Raw genomic sequence first — 21,099 nt, 5'->3', positions numbered from 1 at the left:
ACACCCCAATTTTGACTGCTATCCCAAAGTAATTTCAAGCAGGTCAAATAAAACACATCTGTGAGCTCCAGTTTACAACATTCGATTCAAAACACGCGCCCACTCTTTTTCTTAGACTCTGAGGATACCAAGATCCAGAAAAGTTGTTATTCATTCAGGTCACACAGTCAGTCAGTGAGCAAGTCAGGCCTCTGGGGTCTGGACTCCCGGTACAGTGCCCCTTCCCTTCTAAAATGTTGTGGAGACAAGCCAGCCTAGCTCATTTCCACTTTAATGGGTACAAAAACTCTGCTGGCAGCCAGGCTTTATTATAGATTGAAAATTTTAAAACCTAAAAGCAGTTTTCAGAGTGTACGAGATGTGTGAGTCCATCCATACCTATCCATTCCTTGTCAGATCATTTCCTAATAGTTGGTGTTGACTGTTACTGTAAATGGGATTTTAAAGTTATATTTTTGGCTAGTAGCTGTTTGTATATAGAAAGCTATTAATTTTCTCATTACATTTGTAATACCCAGTTTACCGAATTTTCTTTTCTCTAATGACACATCAACTCATTGTCATGGAATTTCTAAATGTAGAATCAAATCTTCTGTGACTAATTGTTATTTTACTCCTTTATTTCTTTTTTTTTTGTCTTTGCATAATTAATATTTACATAGGACAGTGTTAACTAAGAGTACTTAGTATCTTTGTCTCATTCCCGAATTTAATGGGAATTTCGTCTCACCATTAAGCATGATGCTGGCTTTATATATACATATATATCTTAAACATATTAAGACTGTATTCCTATTTTATTAAGGACACTTTAGAAAATAATGAACGCATGTTACAAATATATGTTACAAATTCTTTTTTTTAGCACCAGTGGAAATGACTAAATGCTTTTACTCCTCTGAGAAATATGGGGAATTATATTACTAGATATCCTAGGGTAGAACTACTTTTGCCTTCCCAAAATGAAGTCTGTTCTTTTTTTTTTTTTCTAAGTTTTATTTATTTAAGCCATCTCTACACCCAACATGGGGCTCGAACTCACAACCCTAACATCAAGAGTTGCACACTCCACCAACTGAGCCAACCAGGTGCCCCAGTCTATCTTGTAAAGTTCCGCTGGATTCTGGTTGCAAACATTTCATCTCAGATGCTTGTATTCATATATCTTTTTGTTGTGCTATCATTGATAGATTTTGTCATCAGTGTTTATACTTATAAAATAATTGGGAGGCTTTGCTTCTCTCTTCTACACTTCTCTCTTCCCTCTTCTTGAATGGTTTACAAACAGCATGGGTGTTAGTCTGGTCATTAAAGACTTGATTCACTTAAACTTAAAATTTCTAAGTTCCCATGACCCTGACCAAGTCCTTTGCCCCAGAGTAGTTCTCTGCTTCCTTGTCCGGGAACACCCTTATCTCCCCTCCTTTAATCCAGTATCATAATCCTGGTGGCTGAAAGCCCCATGTCTCCTTCATGGTGGCCTCGGAGGCTTCACAGGACCAGGACCTTTCCGTGATAGCCCAGCATGGCGGAGGAGTAAATGTTGATTAGATTCATTTCCCTATCCCTTTCTTCCCTCTTCGGAGTGCTAGACTCGAGATTCTTGTTGCATTTAATCACTGGTCTTCAGCATTTGTTAGAGCCCTGAATATTAAGTGAGATTAATATCCAGGCCAGTGCAGAAGTGTCTGACTTTGTCCAGTTCTTATCCGCTTCACTTTTTCCTTCCCTTCCTCTCTCTCTTTTTCTAGTCCTTTCCTCCTGCTAATGGCAGAGATGTGCATAGATTAGACCTCAAGAACAGGAGACCCTCTGGTCTATCTTTTGTAGTTTGTGTCCTGGATTCTAGTTTTTCACCAGCTTTTTCTTTTTCTGCAATAAACCCAAGACCATTGCACAGGGTCTCCCCGTCACCCCAAATGAATCATTTGGCAATGAAACAAACCATTTTATCTTTCTCACCATCCTTCGTGTAGTTGAAAGCACTGCTGGAATTGACTGCAGGTGGGTAGAAAGGATCTTCTGCAGGAAATACCCCATGTCTTCATTTAGGATGCTCCAAGCTAACCAGCCGCCTAGGAGTTTGCTTGACGCAATGGCTATTTGTGATCCAGGGGAGAGCCCCAGAGCTTTGACCACACGCATGTTAAAACGGGCAAACTGAAAGCCTCATGCCCTAAAGCTGAGAGCCAGAAGTTGTCCTTCCCTAGAGATGTTTTCATCAACAGGAAGAACTTGCATGATCTTGGGGTGGGGATGCGCCGCCCGTTTCCTGGATGTTGGTGCCCAGCTCTCTGCTCTTTCTGAGCACCACCATCCGAGATGAGGTTGAAATGATATTACAACCGAAAAAAGAAATTTGCTGATGACAGGAACGTGGTTCTCACAGCACTGAACATGAACAGGTGGCCAGGCAGCAGGTTCTTAAATGCTGTGCCGCTGCAAGAGAGGGAGACAGAAGATACAACATTTGCACTTTCAAAAATACCCTGCCTTTAATAACAACTTTACACTGTAAATGCAAATGATATGTTAAACTCAGTGAGGGAAGGGCATGATATTGCCATAGTTATTTGGTAGGACAATAAAACAATGGTGGCAGGAGCCCTGCTGGGCACTTGTATGGTACTTAACATTTTCAAAGGCTCTGACAGGCACCGATTCATTGTGAGGCTTTTCATGTGCTTTTTCTGGCCTGACAGTGCTTTAGAAGCATGTAAATAACTCTTTTCTACACGTACACCTTAATGCAGTGGTGAGCTTGGTTTATATCCTCCATTAGCAGGTTTTAAAGTTGCTGTAACCATGTAGAAAGTCAAACTATGGACTAGTTCACAGCTTAGAGATTAGCGGTTTTTAATGTGAGACTCTAACTTCTACTTGTGGAGAATAAATAATGTTAACTTCTCTTCCTGGGTTTCACTTTTCTCTGCCAACACATCCCATTAACGGAGCCCCAGGGAACACAAAGACTTTAGTCAGATTTTAGAATTGCACATGCACTGACTTTGTCCATAATAACAAAAACTTCATGGGCCCAAAGACATTTTTATCTATGCCCCCACCCACAGAATTTACCATCTGTATTACCACACACGTGAAAGTAATCCCATAAATAACTTACTGTGCATTTTTATTGGCCGAAAGCACATATTTCTTTTGAGGATGATACTCCAAACTCCCTTGGATTCTTTTTCAGAGTTTATTATGGTCTTTTCCCCCTAACTTGTGAAAAGTTTTTTTGCCTGACCAAACTTAAATCATAATCGGGCTCCTGGACCTTCTCCTAGGCTCATCTCTACACTTCCTTGTAAAATCTAGTTTTAGCAAGAACCCTGCTCAGTCTGTTTTACAAGAGGCCCCATTCTCCATATCTGATCACCTTCAATATCTAAGCAGGGTCCTCATTGCCCACTGTCCTCCAGGGGATATCTGGTCACCCTGGCCTGTCTTCAGCAAAGATCCTGTCAGGTCGGGTTAGCCAGGATTCCCATTAGCCCTGATGTTTCCCCTTAGTGACTTTCCATCCACTGACCCTCCTCCCTGCTCCTTGGCTGCAGGTTCCCACTCGCTCAAGCTGTATTCAGAATTGAGCCCAGTTCTACCCTTAGGTCTCTTTTCCCCCACCGCAGTAGTCCTGAATACGATCTGTTTTTACTGCTTTACCTACTTTCCAGCTCCAGTTTTTCTTTGACAACTATGAAACAGTATAGTCACCTCTTTATTGTCCACTTCGAAGAAAACTACTCTGGTTAAAAATAAATGCCTATGGCCAACTTAGAAGAAATAGACTTTTCTTTATGTTGAAAAACAGTATATAGGCATAACTATTTAGTGCACTTCAGTGCACGTATGGCATTACTGAAGGCGCCTGCATACAGAGCATGGGCTAGGCATGGGGGTACCACCACCAATGCAACGTGATTCCTGCCTTTACAGACTTCACAGCCTATCTGGGTGAGGGGGAAATGTGTATATAGAATAAAGTCTAATGGTATTTGAAATAGATATGTGTCAGATGGATAGACAGACAGATAGAATGGAGGCTCAAAGGGGAAAATAATCCATACGCTTGGGATCATGGGGTGATCAGAGAAGGCCGGAAAGAGGAGATGGCATTTTAACTTAACGATGAAGGTTAAGTGAGCAGCTTACCAGCTGGCCGAGGAGATGGTAGTTGTAGGCAGAGGGCAGAGGAACCACAAAGCAAAGGTGAAGTGAGAAGACGCACAGCCCTGCTCTCCTCACCCAGAGTGAAGGGTTCGCGCATTGTATGAAGTCAAAGCTCAGTAAGCATTTGGTGAATGCACAGACGCATACATGACTGAAGGGACCTAGGGACGAAATGTAAACCACTGATCTCCAGTTGGAGACAGTCGTGAGAAGCTGATCTTGCTGAAGTGTGACATCTGACAGAAAGCAGTGACTGGACCAATGAGTTTTGTGAAGGTGTAGGAGAGGTCTTAGAACTCTAGCCACATTTCTCACTGGGAGGAAGCTTCTGGACCATGAGAAACATTTCAGCAGAAAAAGATCAGAACTGGAAGAGCCATTAGTGAATGTCTAATTCAGGCCTAATTCAGGTTACAGTGATGGGTTCCAGCTTCAGATCCTGTGTCCAGCGCTGGTCCCCCCACGGTCAACACAGAATGACCTCTCAATGAAAGCCTCTGGCCACACTGAAGGAAAAAAACATAGGCAAGAAGGAAGGGGTAGATAGAAAGAAAAGCGGGCAGGCTGGCAGGCAAGCAGGCAGGCTGACTGGCCTGTGACCCTGGCTTGAGATTTGGCCGGCATTTGGTTTATTCTCAGCATCTTGCTGGAAGGGAAACTCCCTTGAGCCCAGTTCCCATCAGAGCAAAGGAATGGCTTTTCACAGCCTACTACACAGAAACAAGCCTGCCTTCAGTCCCTCTTGGGGAGGAAGGGCTTTTGTGGTACTTCAGCAGCGTGGTTGGTCCTTTTTTCTCACTTCACCAGAGCAATTGGTTGTGAGTTTCCAACCCAGCCCTTCAAACCCTTACAGGAAATTCCTAGGGACTAATTAGTCGGCTACAAAGTTCTTGGCAGTTCAGCTCTGAAGCCCTCCTTTGAATTCTAAAGGAACCAGCAGGGGCGCCTGGGGCTCTGCTCCTGGGTTTTCCCCAGCCTTGTCCCAGAGACCTGGGTGGGATGGGTTTCCCCACACGGAACAAAATTGACCCTTGATTTCTTTGCCCCAATGTTCTCCTACTCCAGGTGTCCTGAATTAAATATTCTTCCTACAGAGGAGGTTTAACCCCGGGGTTCTTAAACTTCAGCATGCATCAGAATCACCTGTGGGATTTGCTAAAGTACAGATTTACTTTAAGGATGCACTCCCAGTTTCTGATTCAATAGGTTCAAGGTGGAACCTGAATTTGAAATTCCAACAAAGTACCAGAGGACTTTGCTAATGCTTGCGTGCCAATAACCACACTTTAAGTACCACCAAATCAGGAATCCGGTCTTATAGTCTCTCTTTTTTTTCCTGCCCACCTATACCTCAAAATTCCCAGGAATTCCCAAATCAGGAATCAGGCCTTATATATTTTTTTCCTGCAAACAAGTTCTTCCCTGTCCTCCCATACCTCAAAATTGCCCTCTGCCCTTCTCCTTAAGAACATAATCCTTTCATTGATTAATTACTGCTCAACCTACTTATCCTTACAACAATTGTGTTCCTGGCATCATGAGACATCCCTAATTTTATTTCCTGTCCCTGTTGTCTAGACCAGAATCTTACTTATAATCTCCAGGCCCAAATACATGTATAACAGAAACAATAAAACAATCCAGCCCAGAGAACAAAGACCGTGTTCTTTCCTAAGAAAAAGGAGCTTCAGTTGAAAGCGGAGTTGCGTGCACATGGAGGGATGGTAAATTTCCTGCTAGCATCCCATTACGCTCTGCTAGTGAGGAGATTTTTTCCCTGGAGAAGGTTAGGAATTGGTGCCAGAATTAATTAAGGAATAGAGGTGAGTGAATCTTTTCCTCTGTTGAACAGAGTCTATTCCATGTGGCCTGGCTTTCTCTAATAATACCAGACAAGGTGTAGTGTGAACTTCCCTTCCCGCAAGAGATGCCATTATGCTATAGGGGGGCTGGGTAAACCCACAAACTCCCACTCATAATGATTTTTCATATGTCAAACTACTCCCGAAAAGGGAAGGGAGGTCCGTGGGCAATATTTACAAGCTTGTGGGAAGACACATTGGAAGACAGTTTTAGAGGTGGCCATTTTGGGCCCCCAGTTGGCTGGCCTGGGAAGAGACAGAGAGGGATGTAGTCCACTGTGGATGTTACCAGATACCAAAAGCTACAGTTACCTGCTGGAGGCATAGGGGGAGGGTGGGGTAACAGGGCAGGTGCTAAAGCGTTGTGAAGTGTGATCGAACACGGAAGAGAATGACTCTGAGAGAACTGACAGAAGGTTGCAGAGAGTTGTGATGGGTGGACATGAGTTTTTGAAGGAGACGATTCAACCTACAAGGACATGAGGTAGAGGATGAGGGAGATGCTGTCAGCTAACAAAGAAAGTGGGTCCTGGACTGTGTGTGTGAAACGTGGAACATGTTGGACACACTTGTTAGGTTTCTGCTTCAGCTCTGCCATTCTGTGGCTTGGAATATTTCACCTAAACCCTGAACACTCTCCAAGATTCCACGTTAAGCTAGACTGGCTAACAGCCATGCCTTTTTGTTTCAAAGTATACTAGCTTTATATTCTACAAGAAGGGCCTTGTTGCCGGGTTTATACCAAAATGACCAAAATAAAATCACGGAAGAGAAGAAGTGAAAAGTATAACACTTTCCAACTCTGAAATCAATATTTGGTTAGACAGTCTCCAACTATTATTTGTGCTGTTCCTTCTCTTCACCCAAGTGTACCACCTCACGCCCACCTTTATTCTGTTTGTTTCTTACCACTTCCTTGGCAAAATACAGTCCAGGCTAGGAGGCAAGTTCCGGGAGGGCAGGAACTCTGACCACAACTATACACTCTGTGCCCGGTGCCCATGAGGCATAGTGTGTGCTTAATAAGTATTTGTTGAATGAATAAAGAGAAGGGTATGCAGGGCAGGAAACTGGAAAAGGGGGAAGAAATGTTTCTGAATAGTGAGTCTGGCCTAGCATCCCCCTAAGTAGCGCTGTCCCCCTGGATGGGCTGCCTTCAGTTCTCATACCTGCGCCTTCCTCGACTGTAAAGCAGGACTGAGGATGCCTGTCTTGCAGGGCTGTTGTGGGCATTAGAGAAGCACATGTAGAGTACTTAGCTCTGCACCTGAAATGACATTCACCATTATTATTATTGGTTTACTTATTCCATACATTCGATCGTTCTGCTTTTCTTTTAACTATAGCCGAGGACATCCTAAAAAAAATTTGAAGCCTATGTTAATCCATGTAGTTTGCAATTTGGTGTTTTTAAACTCAGTGGTATATATTGTTCTTATTTTCTCTTTTCTCAATTGAAAAGAGGCCAGAGGCAAATAACTAGCCACATATAATTTGGACAGCAGTTTCCAACCAGTGCACAAACGCTCTGACAATGATTTTAGCATGTGAGTCAGTCATACACTGGATTTTCCAAAGAGACTCTCGCCCTTCTGCATCAAGAGGATTATATTTGCCATTTACTGTCTCTGGCTGTACTGTGGTGAGGATTACTGAGTTGATGTGTATTAAGTACTTTGAGCTGCGGGGAGGAAAAGGTGTCGTCAGAACACAAAGCAGCATTAAATGCCAAACAAATTTCTTTAACTCAGTGGCATGTTGGAGGCTTCACAAAGAAAATCATAAGGAAATAGTAAATCATGATTTCCAGAAGTAATTCAACTTTATGGTTTTTCATGCATATGTGAGCTAATATACAAAACAGAATAATCCTCAAATTTATTAATTTGCTCCTGTTTAAACTTTAAACATCTCACAGCTAATTAGTTGTTTAGTTTTCATAAGTTTTAATGAAAATACTTCATACATATGTTGGGTCCTCACAGCACAAAGTCAAGATTCATCAAATATTTTATGTGATTGCATTTATGATCAAGGCAAAATGCCTTCATTACACAAGTAATTAGCCTTGAGGAGAGAAACAAACACAAAAGTCCAATTAGTGAATTTGTTAGCTGTTCCTCCCAGTGACAGAAGCCATAACTGCTCCATATATAGTTAGGTATTATAGCTACTTTGATCATGGGAATTACACATGATCTTCTGAAATGCACAATGGCAAAAATAAAAACATGAATGTAATGAACTTGAATATAATGCCGCAGAATAAAGATTAGACTAGGAGCCAAGAAACCTGGGTTTTAGTTCAGGCTGCCACTCATAAGCTGGGTGCCTTAAGATAAATTACCTTAGTCTTCCTGGACCCTCAGTTTCCTCAGTTATAAATTATGGCAGCTGGACTATATGATTTTTTTTAAAGATTATATTTATTAGAGACAGAAGGAGAGAGCACATGCGCAAGCAGGGGGAAGGGGCAGGGGGAGAAGCGGACACCCCTGCCCCCCCCCACTCCCACTCCCCACCGGCGTGCCACCTGGGGCTCCATCCCAGGACCCTGGGATCATGACCTGAGGTAAAGGCAGACGCCCAACCCACTGAGCCACCCAGGTGCCCCTGGACTACATGATTTCTAGAGTTCCTTCTAGTGCTAACATTTTTCAAGCTGGTGTTGAGGAAGCCCTCCCTTTCAGTTCTTATTTCGGAAGCCATTTGCTTCCTAGCACTGTGCCTGTCAAACAGCATTGCTGCCAACAACTTGTAAGGTAGGTCTGTCGGAACGGGAGAGAGGCGTCTGCCTGATCTGGTTTTGTTTACAGTGGCAGCATTTCAGCACATCCTCTGTGCTTTCAGCAGGAAGCAACCAGGCAGCAGAATTGCTCTAGCATAAAACAAAACCAGCTGCAGGGCATCTTCAAAATGCTCCCTATGTGTTTTTCGATTTAGCCTACCATTAACATTTTAAAGCACAATTTAGAGCTACAGTGTGCAGTCTTCTGTTACAAAATGAATCCAGGTTTCTTCTTACTGGAGTTGGGGTGGCTGGGGAGGGTAGAGGGAAGGGGGGATGTTCAGCGAGAGAAATACCTTAGAATGTGGGGCATGATTTGCCTTTATCCCTCCTGTCCAAGCACTCATCACCTGTGCCTCCTGCAGGATGTCAGCCCCATTCTTCCCACAGCCAAACCCCATGGGAGCCGCAGGGAACCTGCAGACCAAGAGAGGGGAGTGGAACAGGGCCAGCCTAACCTGCAGGTGGAATGGGTGTGGTTTGGGTGACAGGTGTGATCTGAGAAGGTGTCTGGATTGGCAGTAGAGGTGGAAGCAGAGGAAAGAGGACATGCTGAGCGGAAGCAGCAAAGCAGCAAGGCATAGAGGAAGAAAGAAATGCACCTAGATCTTAGTGGCTCTGCATTTAATGGAAGAAACAGCAAGAGAAAGACGGAGAAATAGGCACTGACCAGCCATGTAAAGTCTTACAGGATGGTGTCGTGCTTTCCAGACACCTCCCCCTCCCCCGCTCTGGGACTGAGGGATTCACTGAATAGCTGTCACTCACACAAGGGCATACCTGCTTCCCCAGGAGCCACCCACATAGAAAAACTTGTGGATGCTGCAGGGTGGGTCAAACATAAAGGCTCCCAAGAGCGCCCCCTAATATACTTCCTGCGTGCTAACCTGCAACTCACATTCCACTTCTCAGGAAGCCCACTCTTTCAGTATGCTGCTAAAGAGGGATGGTTCCGTGTTGGCTGTGGTGCGAAGCTGCAAGGCTGGGGCGAGTTAACCCTGATCAGACTGGCAATTTTAACAGATTAGGGCGGTATGGGGAGGATGGATTGGAGTGGACAAACACAGAGGAATAGTGCTGTGTGGGAGATGACCTTGATACCATGTAGCCCCCAGGTATGCAACCAGGAGCACCAGGCCAGAAGCAAAGCTCTCCCACAGAACAGAAACGCTCACAGCGCAAATTAAAAGGCTCAAACCACATTGTTAATTAGATCAATCTAAAACCCTGGTGAAATAAATAAACAAACAAACCCATGGTGAGAACACGGGGCTGCCAATGGAGTAGTCAACACAGGCTACGGTGCAAGGAGGTGAAAGGACCATGGTGCTTGAGTCGTGTTCACCCGCCCCCATCACATCAGTGTCCCCCACTGATGGGGTGGTGGTGAGGACCACACTTGAGCTTTGAGCAAGGGGCCCACAGAGGGAAGGTACCAGAGACTTAGGACATGCTTGCTGTGCTGATGGGGCACAGGCAAGTACATGTGGCCAGAGCTGTGGCAGTCCACATGGCCTGTGCACAGCCACAGTTTTATTGCAATTCTTAGGCAAGTCACAATTGTACTGTCGCTTTCAGGTGACTGAGGAGGGGCGACATATCTGTGTCAGCCCAGTGAAAACACAATCATCCCTCTGTCCACAAGCAACTCTCTTGCTTGTTATATCAGATTTGCTATTTACTCCATGTATCCTCTGCCTGTCTCATAGATTAGTAATTTACTGTCTATTTTTAACACAGCTCATGAATTCTACCTACGTCTCACATGCTACTTGTTTAATCATTCTCTATGCATAACACACCCGATGAGGTTTGGCTACATCTCATAAGCTCTTTGTTTACTTACTACTAATGCTTTGTGCTTCTTAAGAGTTATATCCTACTATCCGTTTGTTTTGTCTTTTAGAGCAGAATGGAATATTCTCAAATACTACAGCAAAAGCAGCTTGCAAATAGAGACCATTTTGGAGATTTTTTCCAAAGTGGAGGCAAAAGATGAGGTGGTTTTGAATTAGGGAAGTGGCCATGGAGATTCAAGAGTGACTCTATGGGGTAAAATGAGCAGAAATGATGATTGAATGCATAGAGTAGGACAATATGATGGACATTGTTGGTTGGCCCATCCAACGTCCATTCCATCCACCTTCTCCCTCTTAGTGTAGAAGCTAGAAAACATAAATACTCCTTAGCAACCTCTTCTGTTCCTGGGGGTGGCCATAGGTCATGGTTCTAGCCAGTGGGATAAATATGGAAGTCTGCTAGGAGGAATTCTGTGAAAGAGGTTGCTTCTCTTAGTAAGACAAAGGATAGATGAAGCTGGAGCCATCCCTCCCACCTTCTTCCTGCCATAAACATAAAAGTGAACTGGAAGATGTAACGGCCATTGTGCCATCTACCACTATGTGAGAAGCCACTATACTAAGAATGGTAGAGTGCAAATATAGGAAGAATCTGGACTTGATGACGTCTTGGAGCTGCTTCTTCAGGTCTGGACTGCCAACCTCCAAACTCATTGTTATAGGAGAAAAATGAATCCTTTCATTAAACCACCATGAGCTGGTTTCTCTGCTACTCATAGCCCAAAACATCTTCAACTCTCATTGAAAAGGCAAGAGGAGGCAGGATAACTTAATCAAATGGCCAAACCTTGATGTAAAAAGCACTGTGAAATACAGCGTTTATTTTAGGTGACCATAACTACAAGATGAAAGATCTCTTACTAGTGTAAGGGGACAACTAGCCGTATTTTCCGGAGGAGGATCCAAGTCGCTAGTGCTCACCAATGCAAAGTTTCCTGTCCTCTCTGGTTCTCCAGTATCCCACAATTGCAAATGAATTCAGACGGATTAAAACTAGAACCTCGGAGGGGGCAAACCCTAGGCTCGGCATTTTAAAAAGATCTTCAGATTGTTCTAATAAGTAGCCAGGGTTGAGAAGATCTAGTTTTAATGAATACATTTATTTTGGTATAAGAATATGGTCACTCCTTCTTCCTTCTAAACTTTACACATTGTTGAGCTTAGTTATCTGGATCTCTGAGCAGAGGTGGGAAATACCGGAACACTAGACATTCACAGATACCTGTTTCCTCCTGTAGATTCATTTTAGTTCTAAGAATCTTGAATGCAAACTACAGAGCCATGCTTTCTAGAGCATCAAGATGAAGTCTGTTGGGTGACATATTGTCTTTCTACTACATTTTTCTGTCAACCGCAAGTATCACCAAAATTCCCATCTATATAACAAAGAGAAATAATCCCACCACTCTTCTTCTGTCCACAAATTTTTCTACAGTCTAGAATCCTTTCAGGTTGAGGCTTTTCCCCCAGCCCCCAGATGGAAAACATTTCTAGTCATGCTTTTATCAAAGGTCATTTCTAGTGCCTCAATTCAGCCTTAACTATGTAGTGGTCATAAAAACTCAGGTATGCAAAAATGTAAAAACTTATATTTTCCATAACTGACTCTAATTTCTATCTTAAGCCCCCATTCCATTTGATGGCAGAACTAGAAACAAGTCAATTCCAAGTCATCTCAGTCCATTCAGGGTTTTCCTCCTACCCACCTTTGCCCCCAGGAGTTGGGGGGAGTTTGATAGAACATCTGGACATAGAGGGGGCTCATCTGGTCTTCGGTTGTCATCTGTCCATGCTGGCATCCTCTGCCATGTGCTTATTCCTAAGAGTCACCAATTGTCAGCGTCTCTCCCCACTGGCATCCATGGAGACAACTGAGCTCCCATCTGGCCTTCGATATAAGGACAGTGCTGACATCTGCTCTTGAGCCCCTCTTCCCAATTCACAGCATCTTCTAATCTGCCAGGCCTTTCTGAGGTATTCCTGTCCCTGTCTCAGATAAGCATGGATGTACTTCTAGCCACTCCAAGCTATGGGAGACTCAGGACTGACTGCTATGCTGAAATGTCTTCTTCCCAACACAAACACTAGCACAAAGGGTGAGATAATCTCAGACCTCCACTACTTTCCTGGAACCCACAGGAAGACAAGGCAGACCCTGTCAGCCCTTGAGCCACCCATTCCCATCAACCCAGAAAGGGCCCAGTGCCAGGCTGCCCCTTAGAGATACACAGCAGTGTTTCCCCTCTTCTCCCTCATTTCCAGCCCATGGGGTCTTTATCAACAGAGTGAACAAGAAAAATGTTGGCTCAATGTAGGGACAGAGTAGGGACAAAAAGCACTGATCTTTAACATATAGTAGTTACTTTAAATTAAATTTATTAATGTACAAAATCTATTTAAAATACATTAATACTTCAAAAATATTATTCTGCCACATTCCTTGGCAACCTGAGAAGTCTGCCTCTAATTCACTTATTATCATCAAGGAAAATCACATAAAAAACTAGACACAATAAAATAGATTTTTTTTCTCAGTAGTAGGAATATCAAAGCTTGTTTTTTCTATCACCTTTTCTACATTTTTCAAATTTCTTCTGTGAACTTTTTGCTTTCCAATTCTATAGTGAAAACACCTGGAAAATATCCAACTACCCCTCTGCTGAAAAGGCATAAAGGAAAAGATTGATAAATCCAATCAGATAACAATGAAAATTTAAGGTGAAAAAAACTCCATAAACAAAATGAGAAGACAAATGGCAGAACTAAAAGAAAACAATTTCTCACATGTGGTAGAGAAAGGAGTCAGGAAAAAGATGAATAGGCAAACTATATGAATAGACTGTTAACAAAAAAATAAAAGCAAGTGGCCAAAAACATAAAAAGAACCTCACTCAATTTTACAGAAGTACAAATTAAACAAAACTGAGATATCATTTTTACTTATCAGATTTGCAAAGTGAAAAAAATGTATAAAACTTAGTAATTGGTTAGGGTGTAGAAAAAGATGTTATACTGTTCTTGAGAATATAAATTTGAGTAACTCTTTTTGAAAAAATTTGGAAAATGGATCAAAATTTTAAATATATATATATTTTTAAAGATTTATTTACTCATTTTGAGAGAGAGAGAGTGGGAAGAAGGGCAGAGGGAGAGAATCCTTTAAGCAGACTCCCCACTGAGCAGGGAGGCTGACACAGGGCTGATCCCACAACCCATAAGACCATGACCTGAGCCAAAACCAAGAGTCAGTCACTCAACCGACTGAGCCATCCAGGCACCCCTAAATATATTTCTAAGAACCCCTTGCAAAAGTACACCAGCTGAATGTGGATGTGAACAATGATGGGAACAAGGCTAATCACAGCAGGAGTCCCTGTAACGGCCAAAAAAAAAAAAAAAGGGGGGGTGCGGTGGGGTTCAAAACAACCTAAAGGACCACCAAAAGCAGACTGGTTATGGGCACTTGGATGGTGCAGTCAGGTTAGCAACCGACTCTTTGTTTGCTCAGGTTGTGATCTCAGGGTCATGATATTGAGCCCTGCCTCCAGCTCCATGCTTGGTATGGAGTCTGCTTAGGATTCCCTCTCCCTCTGCCCCTCTCCCTGTTCATGTATGCACGAGCCCTCGCACATGCTCTCTCTCTCTCGAAATAAATAAATGAATCTTTAAAATAAGAAAGCAGATTGGTTCATAAAACAGTTTAAAACAAACGTGAAGTGATGTGTCATATTTTAACGTGGAAAATTCTCCAAGCTATATCAGTAACTGGAATAACAATGTGCAGGACAGGGTGAACAGTACAGTGATCCTTTTCATTTAAATAAACTATATTATGTAGTACGTAAATATTAGTACTATTTATTCGTGGAAAATATTTTGCAGGAGCAAACAAAACAATTTCCCTACAGCTTGAATATTGTAACCAAGTCCATGTTTAATGCTTATTATTTGTTTAATGTCAACCACCATTATCTACCTGTGGAATTACAGATAATTCTGATTTCATGTAGAATTTCAATTTTTAAAAATGTGCATTAGGTTAATAAAAAAGCAGTAATATGTAGAATGTCTTGTCTTCCGCCTGACATGGCTACAAATTCGGTAGTTCCTACCCGTCTGCCCTTTAGGTTTGATAATTCACTAGGATGCCTCACAGAACTTGGGAAAGTATTTTGCTTATGATTGCTGGTTTATTATAAAGGATACAACTCAAGAGCAGTCAAATGGAAGAAATGTATAGGGCAAAGTGTGGGGTATGGGGTGTGGGAAGAGCTTTGATCTCCTCTCTGGGCACACCACTCTCCCAACACATCAGTGTGTTCCTCAACCTGAAAGCTCTCCAGACCTCATTGTTCAAGAGTTTTTATCGAAGTTTCATTACATAGGCATGATTGATTAAATCACTGGCAATTGATGATTGAACTGATCTCTAGACCCCTCGCCTCATGAAGGGAAGGCTGAAATTTCCAACACTAACCATTTGCTTGTTGGAACCTGGTGACCACTCCCTATCCTGAAGCTATCAAGGGCGCCTCACCCTCAGTCTCCTTCTTAGCATAAATTCCAACGTGGCTGGAAGGGGCTTGTTATGAATAACAGAAGACACTCCTAATACTCAAGAAATTCCAAGGATTTTAGTTCTGTACTAGGAACTGCAGCAAAGACCAAATACATATTTTTATTATACCATACCTGTGATCCTTCCAGGGACACTTAATGCATAGATGAACAAACATATACATAATATATACATTATATAATAGTATAAATGTGAAAATAATATATATTATTAATTGTATACACACTATACTTCATCTGGCTTTTTTCCCCTAGTTGTTTATCTTAGAGATCAACCCATTTCAGACCATAAAGCACACTTTCATTTTTTTTTGTTGACTATATACCATTACATGGAAAAATTGTGATTTATGTAACTTGTCCCAACAAATAAACATTGAGGTTGTTTCCAGTGTTTTGCTACTGTGAATACTTGGAAACAGCATCTGTGGGTCACATTGTCAGTTTATGTCAATTTTGATTCCAGAGCCTACCGTCCTCCACAGTGTCCCAGCAACTTACACTTCCTCCAGGAACCCCTGAGATGCCTATTCCCCATCCTGTTGCCATTACAATATACAGCAAATGTTGTTAATCTGATAAGCCAAAAATTCTTGCCTTGCTATAACTTTATGTTTGTTTTATTATAAATAAGAGTATATTCTCCAATATTAAGAGACATTTGTATTGCATTTTCTGTCATCAGTCTGTTATGTACTTTGTCCATTTGACCTTGGGTTTGGGGACTCATTAATTTGTAGATCTTTATATATTAGGAAAATTCCTATTCAGGAAAAGCACGAAAGGGGAAAGAATGGAACAAAGGACAGGGAAGGGGAAAGAATGGGACGAAGTTTCTACAATAAACCTCCCTGTAGAGTTGTCTGTGCTCTAGTAAGACAAGAGGCCTCAGTATCAGTCGGTGGTCGGTTGTGAGGGTAACTTCCAGAAAAAGGTGGGTCACGTCCGCTGAAGGCAATTCTCCAGGGAAGGGCGGCTGTAAGCCATTAGCAGCCAACACTCACAGCAGGTGGGGAAAGGGTGCTCTGGTCTGGTAATGAGGAACGGGTGGGCCAACAAAATAAGGTATACCACAGGAAGTGAAAACAAGTGTTTCCTTTTGGACATGGTAAGTTTGAGACGCATCTGAGATATCAAGGGTCAAGTAAGCAGTTAGGAAATCTACGACTCAGAAAAGAGGTCTATATGGAACATATACATTTGGTAGTGGCTAACATATAGATGGTGTTTTTTAAAGTTATGTGAATATCTCTGTACTGATATAGAAAGAGCTCTGGCACATACAGTAATAATTTTTTTTAAAGCATGCAAAATAGTGTTTATGATACTGCCTTTTGTGGAAGGGGAGAAGTGTGTGTGTATATATATATATATATATATATATATATATACACACACACATGCTCACATATACACAGACATATATATACATTTGCATTTATAAAAGGAAACCCCGGGAAAATACCAAGGAACTAATAAAAGTACTTACCTGAAAGGTAAAGGGTAGAGGTAGATGGGGACAGGAGTAGTCATGAGACCTCTTAACGTATTTTTGTATCATTTCAATTTTTTGTGTTATTGCCTGTGGTAAAAATAAATACGATTTAAAATTTTTTTAAAGGAAAGAAAGCCATGTGGATAGTTGAGATCTTCTATGAAAAAAGAAAGGAAAACAGAGGGGCACCTGGGTGGCTCAGTCGGGTAAGCGTCTGTCTTCAGCTCAGGTCATGATCTGAGGGCTGTGGGATGGAGCCCCTCATCAGGGTCCTTGCTCAGTGGGGAGCATGCTTCACCCTCTCCCTCTGCCTGCCACTCCCCCTGCTTGTCCTCTCTCTGTCAAAGAAATAAAGTCAAGGAAGGAAGGAAGGAAGGAAGGAAGGAAGGAAGGAAGGAAGGAAAGAAGGAAAGGGCCGGGCCTAGATCCAAGACCTAAGGAAGATCAATGTTTAGAATTTTGGTAAAGGAGGAAGGACCAAAAAAATGCAAGAAGCAGGAAAGGTCAGAGTTAAAGCAGAAAACCAGGAATGAGTGGTGCTAAGATTCCATCCATGGAAGCAACGGTGTGTGAGTCTTGTGAAACCATCGGGAGCTTGATGTTGGCCACAGTTCGGGTATCGATTTACACTGTGGAGAAAGGAAACTGTTACAAACCAGTGCCACCCCTCCCCTGCCACCATTAACCAGCACACTACTGCATGAAGTCAGGAGAAGGAAAGTCTTAAGAAGAGGGGACAGCATTTAACAGCATGAAATGCTACTGAGAGGCCAAATAAGAAAGGGACAGAAAAATATCTATCCTTTGTAGGGTGATCAACAAAAGAGCCATTGAATAGAGAGGGAGAGGGGGGCATGGAAGCTGACCTGGAGAACGAGTGAGTAGAAGGTGAAGAGGTAAGACCCTATGCAGAGACAGCTCTTCCGGTAAGTTTGGTTCTGCAGGGAAGCGTTAAATCAATAGGTTGCAGGCTTGAGATCAAAGGAGGAGAATGTATGTGTTTTCAGATGAGTAATATTAAAATCGGTATGTCCAATGATAAGATTATCCAGGAGAAAGAGAGAATGTTGAAGACACGGGGAAATGGCTAGGGTGTTGTCCTTGGGAGAGCGTCCAGAGCGCAAGCAGAGGGGCTCTCATTTGGCAGAAAGAACATTTCTTCCATTAGAGGAGGAAGTTAATGAATCTCCAAGCAGCATCTGTGATGGGGCAGTGCCCAGATACACAAGGCCCTGCCATTTCCCTGCCTGTGCAAAGTTATTACCAAAACCTTGATGTTGTTTTTAAGACAGTGTGTACACATGTGCCTTTCTCTGAGACCTGTCACCAATTAGTCACTAAATGTCAAGGCATCCTTAATCTCTCAAAGGAAGCTGGACTATATACCTAGAAACCCAGGACACCAGCCATGGAGAGAAGGAAACCTGCTGAAGAATGTAAATATTCTAGGCAAGCAAGTTTAAAAAAAAATGGTTTAGAGATAATTATGTGTCAGGATTTTACTGTCTGCCACTTCTAGATTATACTTGACTTCAAAAAAGTGCTAGTGTTTGATTAATGCTTTCTTGCTTTAGGAGCTCAATAAAAGCACAGCTTCTAGTGAGCGTGCGGCACGTTAAGTTGAAGCATAAAAGAAAGAGTCTAAAAGTGCTCAAAATGAGAAGGAAAAAGGCCTTTAGGAGATGAGAGTAATGATTACCTTAATTGTTTCAAAAGGGAGCGGACTGATCTTCCCCTCAGAGGGAGGCTTCATCCAGTGTGGCAAATTTCTGCCATCTTCCAACTAGGTTGGGGCTATGGAGACCAATACCTTTGATGAATCACACTTGATTGGGGTCCTTGCTACACTAACTGGGTGTTCACAGAGTAGTGGAGTGAAAAGAATGAGGCCTTTGGTTACAATGCCTATGACGAATAGTAAATATCAATTATTACTATTATTTTGTTATTCATTTCTGAAAATTCTGCTGCTGCTCTGTTATGACCTAAATGTGTGAGCATGACTTGTGACTCACATTCACAACCTGTTACCACTGCTGAATTGTCCAGTGGTTAGTAACTGTGACTGTTCCGTGAAGGATGAGTTCCTATTTGCAACTCTGCCAGATTTTAAGATATTTCCAATCAGGGGTGCCTGGGTGTCTCAGTTGGTTAAGCATCTGCCTTCAGCTCAGGTCATGATCCCAGGATTCTGGGATCCGGCCCCACATCAGGCCACCTGCTCTCGGGGAGCCTGCTTCTCCCTCTCCTCCCTGCTCATGCTCTCTCTCGCTATCTCTGTCTCTCTCTCCAATAAATAAATAAAATCTTAAAAAAAAAAAAAAGAAATTTCCATTCAAATGAAGACCCCTGTCTTTGAACACTGTACCCAATTGGCAGCCTCTTCTATTTCAGGTGGTGGTTCAATGCATCTTAAGAGTTTCCAACTAATGTTTGGGACTTGGCCACCTTGCTCTCAATAGCAATATACTGTTAAGGAGGATTTCTCTCACCCTCTTTGGGAGGATGTCTTAAACAAGTTCCTTGGAAGTAAAACCTACGATGGGGATTCTTGTATGAGCAATTTATTAACAGAATAATAGAGTTCTCTCAGGAAAAACCTGTAAGGGAGGGAGGAGAGCAGAACATGGGAAGGAAAATCACTAGCAAGGATGTGGTTTCAGCAGAAGTCTCACCTCAGCCCAATCTAGTGGGGAACTCTGGAGAATGAATTGTACCAGTTTGTTCTGCCTTGAGGTGAGTTGGGGAGGCTTTCATACCACCCCCATCAGTTAGTCGTTGGCTACAGGCCACCCTCCCAGGGAGGGGTGTCATAACCTCCCTGGCTTCTCTGTCCCTAAAGAAGGGGACAGCTGTGAGCTGCTATTAGCAGCCAACACCCACAGCAAATGTGGGTGGGATGTTGTGGGGAGGGAGCTCCAGCCTAGAAAAACAGGATCTGGGTGGGACATCAGTAGCATCTGCCTCAGAGGACAAATGGCAGTGGCGATTCCGATGCTAGACCATGAGCCAGGGGCAGACCCAGAAAGGGATTTGAACTTCTGTAAGCCATGCCATTAGGATCGATGCTGCCAGTTCTTGAATGCTCAGTAATTGAACTTCTCAGTGATGAAAATAGAGCTGCCAAGTGGTACCAACTTAGAGAACTAGACTTACAGAGATATTCAGCCCACAAGCTCAGTTTCTGTTCCCCTATTTAGTTATTGTTAAATATTTTTAGGATACTCCAGGTAGAAAATAACACATCAAAGGCACAATTCTGATTCTAGAAATGCTTACATCTTATACTGTTTAATGCTATTAGGAATTGTCCATATAAGACGATAAGGATGACATCATTATGATATGAGTCTAGCTGTCTCCTTTAGAAGTTAGGTCTCACAGGGCAAAGCTGTGGTTTGAATGAGTAATATGAAAAAAGTCACAGGGCAATTTGCTGGGAACATGATGTTATATTGTTGGGAGAAAAATAAGGACATTGTATGCTCTGTGTTGTCAGAGACCAAAGGTTACTTCGGTAACCCATTCTCTGGGGTTAGCAGATGAGCTGCAGATAAGCAAATAACACAAATCAATATTTGCTTCTGAAGCGTATTAAGCACAGTGAGACTTCCTGCAAATTCTCATGTCCTTATTCCATCTGCTACTGTAAATGCTTTCTGGAGGAATGGATTTCATGACCTGAAAGGGTGATTATATGCTCCATTATGATGTGTCCTGGTGACAGTCAATGCTCCTGGCCAGGTCGGACTAGCGCTCTGTAGGGAGCTGGAGAACCTGAGTTTGGGAGCAATGGCCGCCTGCAGGTTTGCCGAGAGGTGGAATTTTCTGGCAGGACACAGTACATTGAGGAAGGAACACAGGCGAGAGTGCTGAGATGAATTCAGGGTTGAGGAGACAGTGTGTTGTCTTGCACTACTAAATACTGAAAAGATTTCTCTCCATAGACAAGATTCAGGATGGGTCCCAAAGAGAACAAATGGGGAGAAGTGTGATTGGGCGCCTAAAGAAATGATAGGAGTCATCCCATGAGAGCAATTGGAGGGTAATAACTGTCACTTGCTTTCCTTGAAACTGGCAAACACTCACCTCTGCACATGAAAAGAACGTAGCTAAGTAAGGTGGAAGCTCCTTAGGATATTTGACTTTTCCATTGTCTTCCAGAGTGCCTGATCCCTAGTAAGAGCTTATTATGGATGTGTTTAATTCATTAATATTGTGTTGTCACTGATGTCCTAGAGCCCAATTAGTTTTAACTTATGCAAGCTTCAACACTTGGTATTAACTGGGCACTTGCATGAAAGGATAGCTTTTTGAGAAATGCTATATTTATAAATCACCTCA

General features: G+C 42.6%; 1 long non-coding RNA gene across 1 annotated transcript in view; it reads right to left on the bottom strand.

Annotated features, from left to right (window-relative positions):
* Nucleotides 1-602: 602 nt before the first annotated feature.
* Nucleotides 603-21,099, bottom strand: part of LOC103675794 — a 29,228-nt gene continuing 8,731 nt past the window's right edge. The window contains exons 2-4 of the long non-coding RNA XR_571910.2: nt 16,750-16,842; nt 7,205-7,302; nt 603-2,439 (exon numbers count right to left, since the gene is read on the bottom strand). This is a non-coding gene — a long non-coding RNA (uncharacterized LOC103675794). The remainder of the gene's footprint in view (nt 2,440-7,204; nt 7,303-16,749; nt 16,843-21,099) is intronic.

Source organism: Ursus maritimus, unplaced genomic scaffold, assembly GCF_017311325.1.
Source record: "Ursus maritimus isolate PB19 unplaced genomic scaffold, ASM1731132v1 scaffold_5, whole genome shotgun sequence".
NCBI classification, from domain to species: Eukaryota; Metazoa; Chordata; class Mammalia; order Carnivora; family Ursidae; genus Ursus; species Ursus maritimus.
Note: the sequence above shows the minus strand (reverse complement) of the source record. Positions and strands in the feature narration are given on the sequence as shown.